The following is a 6674-nucleotide window of genomic DNA, read 5'->3' on the forward strand; positions in this document are numbered from 1 at the left end:
AAGCTGTAAAGTGGCAGACTAAAAAACAATGCATCAAAATGCATAATATTTCTTTACACAAAATTGAGGTGGAAGAGAGAAAAATAATAATTCCATTCACAGTTGTGGCATCAAAAATTAAGTTGTGGAGCAAACTTCATTTCTATGAGCAAAGCTTTACATTACTCTTTAAAGAAATAGAAGGTAAGCCAGAAAGTATAGTAGCTTAAGGCGCTTGTTGGGCATGTGGCTTAGCTGGATTTAATCCATATTTGGTGCCTTGAGCAACCAGGAATTATCCCCCTACCAATGTTGAGTATAAAACAACCCCCCTCCCAAATAACAAGTCAAAGAAGCTGAAGGCATATAGAAATAGAAACCTATCCCATGTTCATAGATTAGAAGGATTAGTATTGCTAAAATGACCATACTACACATAGTACTGAACAGATTAAAAGCATTTTTATCATAAATGCCATTCAACTCTCCAGGACATTTTTTTATCTTTACATTGTTCTACATGCATACAGATATTGGCTTTTTAAGAATTTTATGTTGTTTTATATGAGAGGCACACCTGGGAGTGCTTAGGGCTTACTCCTGGCTCTGCACTCAGGAATTACTCCTGACAAGGTGTAGGGAGCTATATAAATTGCCCTATTGAACCGAAGCTGGTTGAGTGCAAGGCAAGTGCCACACCAACCATCACATCACTGACCCCAGTTTAAAATTTTATTTTTTTAATTTAATTTAATTTATTTCTTTTTGCTTTTTAGGTCACACCTGGCAATGCACATGGGGTTGCTCCTGGCTCTGCACTCAGGAATAACCCCTGGCGGTGCTCAGGGGACCATATGGGATGCTGGGATTTGAACCCGGGTTGGCTGCGTGCAAGGCAAACACTCTCCCCACTGTGCTATCGCTCCAGCCCCTAAAATTTTATTTTTATGCACATAATGAGCTTTACAAAGTCGTTGACAATAGAGTTTCAGACATACAATGTTCCCACTTTAAAACTCTCCACCAATGACTAACCAATGATCTCCATTTCTCTCCCACCCCTCTAAAAGACATACTTTTAATTTAGTTATTATAATTTGGGTCTCATGTATACCACTAGAGCTAATGTTACTGTAAACATGTATGTATATATACTAAATACCTTGCCTTATAATATAATATATATTAAATAATATATAAAACATATATATTAAATGCCTTGCCTCTATACCACAGATTATGAGCCCAAGACCCCCATCCTCCCATGTTATTTCCAGACTAACTCTTCTTCTTTTCCTTTATTTGCTCTCCTTTTCGGCATTTTAAATATTTCAGTCTAAAACAATTGGCCCCACAACTTCGATATCATATATTCTAGACATGTCATCCCACGTGTGAGAAGTGAGATCAATATGAGTCCTTGTTTTCTGGTTTACTTAACTTAATCAGAGATTTTCTAATTTTATCTATATTTTATCCATATTCTAGCCATATCTTATCCAAAATTTATATGAAGTTGCCCAAATGAGCAGAGCAATAAAGGGAAAAGATGAAGGGAAGTTTTCTTTCCCCAACTTCAAACTACAACATTTACGAGGCAGAAAGATAGTAAAACTACTAGGGCATATGTAACCTATCAGTTTGGCTTCCTGACTCCATATAGCCACAGAGCACTGCAGAGTGCAGGGCCCCAAAGATAATCAGGTGTTGGGGCTGGAGTAATAGCACAGCAGGTAGGGCATTTGCATTGCACTCGGCTAACCCATGTTCGATTCCCAGCATCCCATATGGTCCACTGAGCACCGCCAGGAGTAATTACTGAGTGCAGAGCCAGGAGTAACCCCTGAGCATCACCGGGTGTGACCCCCCAAAATAAATAATAAATAAATAAATAAATAAAAATTTAAAAAACAAAAAAACAAAGATCACCATGTGTTGGCTCTGAAGGAGGCTAAGCATAACTGCCTGGGTATGTAACAGTATAAGTTAACTTGAGCAAATAAGCATGATCACCTCAGTTCCACATTTTGTCCCCAAGAGCATATTTTAGTGGCAGTGAAGTGTAACATTGAAAAACAGACCACAGCTTATTGTTTTTTCACATGAGCATGAGCATTATAATTGTTTGCATGATTGTGCTATTATAATGATAATGAAACTATAATCTTAGGAGTGCAAACACATTTTCAAATTTGTGTTTCAGTGTAATTCAGATAAGTATCTAAGGCTGGGATTTATAGATACTATGAAATGTTATTTTCAATGTGTTTAAGAAATCTTAATACTTCTGTGGAAGGGGCTTGGGTTTATGTTTCAATTGGCAGTGTTCCAGAATTCAGTCCCCATGTATCACTCACTAAACCTTATTTGTTACAATCTTTTGGAACATAGACAATTATCATGAAATAGGGTGATATTTCGTTGTGGTATTGTTATGAAAATAATGGTGATTTTTAAAAAATGTCTGCCAGAATACTATAATGTTTTCTTTAGATAGCATCTGTTCGTATAATTTGCCCATATTTTGATAGGGTTGTTTTTAAATTTTATTTACTTTTGGGGTAGATTGGTAATACAGGATCGGGTGCTTGTATTGAACGTGGACAATCAATGCTCAGTCCCTACGTGATCAATCAGTGCTCAGTCCCTAGGCATCCTACATGATCTCCCGAACCCCGCCAGAAGTGACTCCTGACTGCAGAGTAACCCTGAGCATTCACCCCTGAGGATATTAAATTAATTTACATTTTTATTTGCTAGGTTTCTTTATTTTTTACTTTCTAAAAGCTTTTAAGTTTAATGTAGCCACATTTATTTATAACATATCTTGTTTTGTTCTTCTCACCAATGGAATTAGGTTGATAAATCTATCTCTGACTTTGTTTCAGGATCTGGAGTATATTTAGATATATTTTCCTTTATTATTTTAATGGTATTAGATCTAATATTAGATCTTTATTCCAGTTTGAGTTAATTTTTGTGCATGATATTAAATAGCAATACATTTGGAGCTAGAAAGATAAGTGTCTATCCATGTGCCGAGCATGTGCAAAGGCCAGGTTTTATTCATTACTGATGGTCCCCTTACAGCGCTCAAGAACCTGAGGTTCTATCTCTGGTGATGCCAAGTATGTTAGTGGCCCTGATGAACCTTGACTATCAGCACATGTAGCCTTGATGTAAGCACTTCCATGATGATACTTTTGGCTCCAAAGACTGCTGGAATTAAGTACTGCAGACCCCAAATACCTAATATTTGATCCATACCATCTGGCTAAATTGAACAGTTTTCAAAATACAAGGCCCTTGGTGCATAACTTGGCATTGCCCCACCAAAATTATTGGAGCATGTCACATGAGTCTATTTTGTCATTTGGGATCTAATATTTAATTCTCAATTAATTTTGAGCTAATTTTGCAATGACATTAATACCATTGATTAAAGAGGCTTTCTCTAAATGTTGGTTGGTCTGGGTTTCATTATCAGAGATTATATGCTCATCTGACTGGGTTTTTCTCAAGGATTTATATTTTATTCTGTGTCCCTGTTTCAATAATGTATTATTTTAAATACTATATATTTATAGTATAGTTTGATGTCAGGGAGAATGATGCCTCCATTTTATTCTTGCAGATTCTTTTGACCTATTCAGGATATATGCTTCCTTACATTTTTTAATTGTTTATTATCTCAAAAATAACAGATCTATGTAGCACTGTAGCACTGTTATCTTGTTGTTTATCGATTTGCTTGAGTGGACACCAGTAATGTCTCCACTGTGAGACTTGTTGTTACTGTTTTTGGCATATCGAATATGCCATGGGTAGCTTGCCAGGCTCTGCCGTGAGGGTGGGATAATCTTGGTAGCATGCTGGTCTCTCTGAGAGGAACAAAGTAATCCAATCTGGGTCAGCTGCATGCAAGGTAAACTCCCTACCTGCTGTGCTATTGCTCCAGTCTTATGCTAGTTATTTCACCAATATTTGGAAGGGTTGAGATGCTCTCAAAAACATTACACTCACTTAACATAGAAGGAGCTACAAGCTATGCCTGAGGTAAGTAGTTGCCAAAAGAACATTTTTTCTGGGATCAGGGAAAATTCTGGGAATAAGTATAGAGCCAGTATCTGATGAAAAGATTCTACTTTGATGAAATCCTGTATTTTTACAACTAAAGCATTTACAGGGTACAAAGATGTTTTCTATCTTCATGGAATTTTGAATACAACTTAAAGAAAAAGAATTTGATTAGGAAATTCATTATGAAAACCTATTTTGGTTAGTTACAGCTAGTACTGAATGAACACAAGAGTGTGGCTAAGGACCATGAAAACTAGAGCAGTGTAGGTATTTAATTTCATCAATAGATTATATAATTAATATACCTTTTAAGTAATAATTATTTTTGCAATGTACCAACATAAGACTCATTTTCAATTTGATTTTATATTTTCCTATTTATTTTGCAATGCACTACAGTGTTTAGTTTCTACTTCTTTAGGCTCACTGCCAAATATTTCATCATTTGTTTTCGGTCTTGTTCTCCTATGGGTTGAGGGCTTGGGATTAAATCTACAATCATATATTTTTCCATACTACTGAACTCACAGCCTATGACCTAAGCAATTCTAAACAAAAACATTTTCTTAGCTTCCCTTTTGTAGTGTTTAATATCTCTTAAAGTTCTCTGCTCTAGAGATAAGGAAGGGAACACCTAGTAGAGAATGTTGGGAAGACCCACTCAGGTTGAAAACTGTGTACCAAAAGTAGACTATAGACCAAATATGATGGCCACTCAATACCTCTATTACAAACTACAACATCCAACAGGAGAGAGAACAAAAGGGAATTCCCTGCCACACAGGCAGAGTGGGGTGCTGGGGGTTGGGGTAGGGGTGGTTGGAGGGATACTGGGAACATTGGTGGAGGAGAATATGCACTGATTGAGGGATGTAAACCAAATGCAAACATGAAAGCTAATAAGTTTGTAACTATACCTCATGGTGATTCATTTTATTAGTAATAAAAATATTTTTTAAAAATTTAAAAATATAAAATTCTCTGCTCCGGCTCCCTGATCCACCCCAGACGACAGAAGCTGCCTCCTCTTATTCAGCATCAGCCGCATCCAAGAGACACCATGGTGAAGGTCAGAGTGCACAGGTTTCGCGTATTGGCCACCTGGTGACCAGGGGTTCCTTTAGCTCTGGCAAAGTGGAAATTGTGGCCATCAGTGACCCATTAAGCATTGACCTCAACAACACGGTCTACACGTTCCAGTGTGATTCCTCTCACAGTAAGTTCAACAGCACAGTCGTGGCCGGGAACGGGAGCACATCCAGGGCTGGACCTGTCTCAATCTTTCAGGAGTGAGATCCGGCCAACAGCAAACAGGGGGAGGCTGGTGCGGAGTCCGCTGTGTCTTCACTCCCACGGAGGTAGCGGGAGCCGGGAGGAGGGGTGACAGAGGATCATCATCCCCGCCCCCTCTGCTGACTCACCCATGCTTGTCATGAACGTGAATCACGAGGAGTGCAACGCCCTCAAGATCGTCAGCAACGCCTTCTGAACCGCTGCTCTGCGCGGTGCCCAAGCCATGCTCACCAGTGACACCTCCGGCAGCGCGGAGGGGCTCCTGCCCACGGTAGATGCTGCACTGCCACCCAGAAGACCACGGACGACCCATCTCGGGAACTCTGGCGTGACTGCCGAAGGGAGGCCCGGAGCCTCGTCCCAGCCCCCACCGGCGCTGCCAAGGCCAAGGGCAAGGCCATGCGGCACTGAGCAGAAAGCTGATGGGCATTCCCTCTGAGCCCCCAGCCCCAACGTGCCCATCATGGACCTGACCTGCTGCCTGGAAGAAGCTGCGATATACGTCATCAAGAAAGTGGTGAAATCGGCCCTTTCAGGGCATCCTGGGTACACCGAGGACCAGGTTGTCTCATGTGGCTTTAACTGTGATACCCACTCCCCCACTTCCATGCTGGGCTGGCATCGCTCAAGGACCCCTTCATCAAACCCATTTCCAGATACGACAAGAGTTTGGTTACAGCAATAGAGTAGTGGGCTTCGTGATCCACATGGCCACCAAGTAATAAGCACTTCTCTCAGGACCACCAGCCCTGGTGAGAGCCTTAGAGGAAGAGAGGGGCCCTCAGCTGCGGGGGGAGTTCTCCCACCCATCCAACACTGAGAATCTCCTGACTTGAGTTTCCATCCCAGACTCCCTGAGGAAGGGCACGGGTGGGGGACTTGGGCAGCCCCACCTTGTCATGAAGCAGCAAAGTATGGCTTCAAAAAAAAAAAAAGTTTCCTGATCTGCCTGCTTCTTATTATTCAGTTAAAGGACATTTAATGAATATTCAAAACTCTGGAGTAGACTTGCTGAATTTCTTCAAATCTTCTGTATATTGCATTTGACATTTGATTTTCCAAAGTTTATGCCTATATATCATATGACCATTACAGGCAGGAGATTTAATTTTGAAATATCATAGCAGAAAAAAACTGATCTGAATAAGAAGATAAATGACATGAATGATAAAGGTACTTTAATTGATATCAACTATAGTATCTAGAACTTATAGTTTTATAATTATAAAATTATAAATTTTAGTGACCTTTCTTAAAATATTTAAGAAAATTAAATTGTAAAGGGATATACTTGATAACTTTTCAGTATCTGTATTGGTGGG

At 39.7% G+C, this 6674-nt stretch overlaps 1 pseudogene; it reads left to right on the forward strand.

Annotated features, from left to right (window-relative positions):
• Positions 1 to 4026: 4026 nt before the first annotated feature.
• Positions 4027 to 6074, forward strand: LOC101552957 (glyceraldehyde-3-phosphate dehydrogenase-like; annotated as a pseudogene).
• The last annotated feature ends 600 nt before the right edge of the window (positions 6075 to 6674 follow it).

This window comes from Sorex araneus, chromosome 2 (genome assembly GCF_027595985.1).
Source record: "Sorex araneus isolate mSorAra2 chromosome 2, mSorAra2.pri, whole genome shotgun sequence".
NCBI lineage: Eukaryota > Metazoa > Chordata > Mammalia > Eulipotyphla > Soricidae > Sorex > Sorex araneus.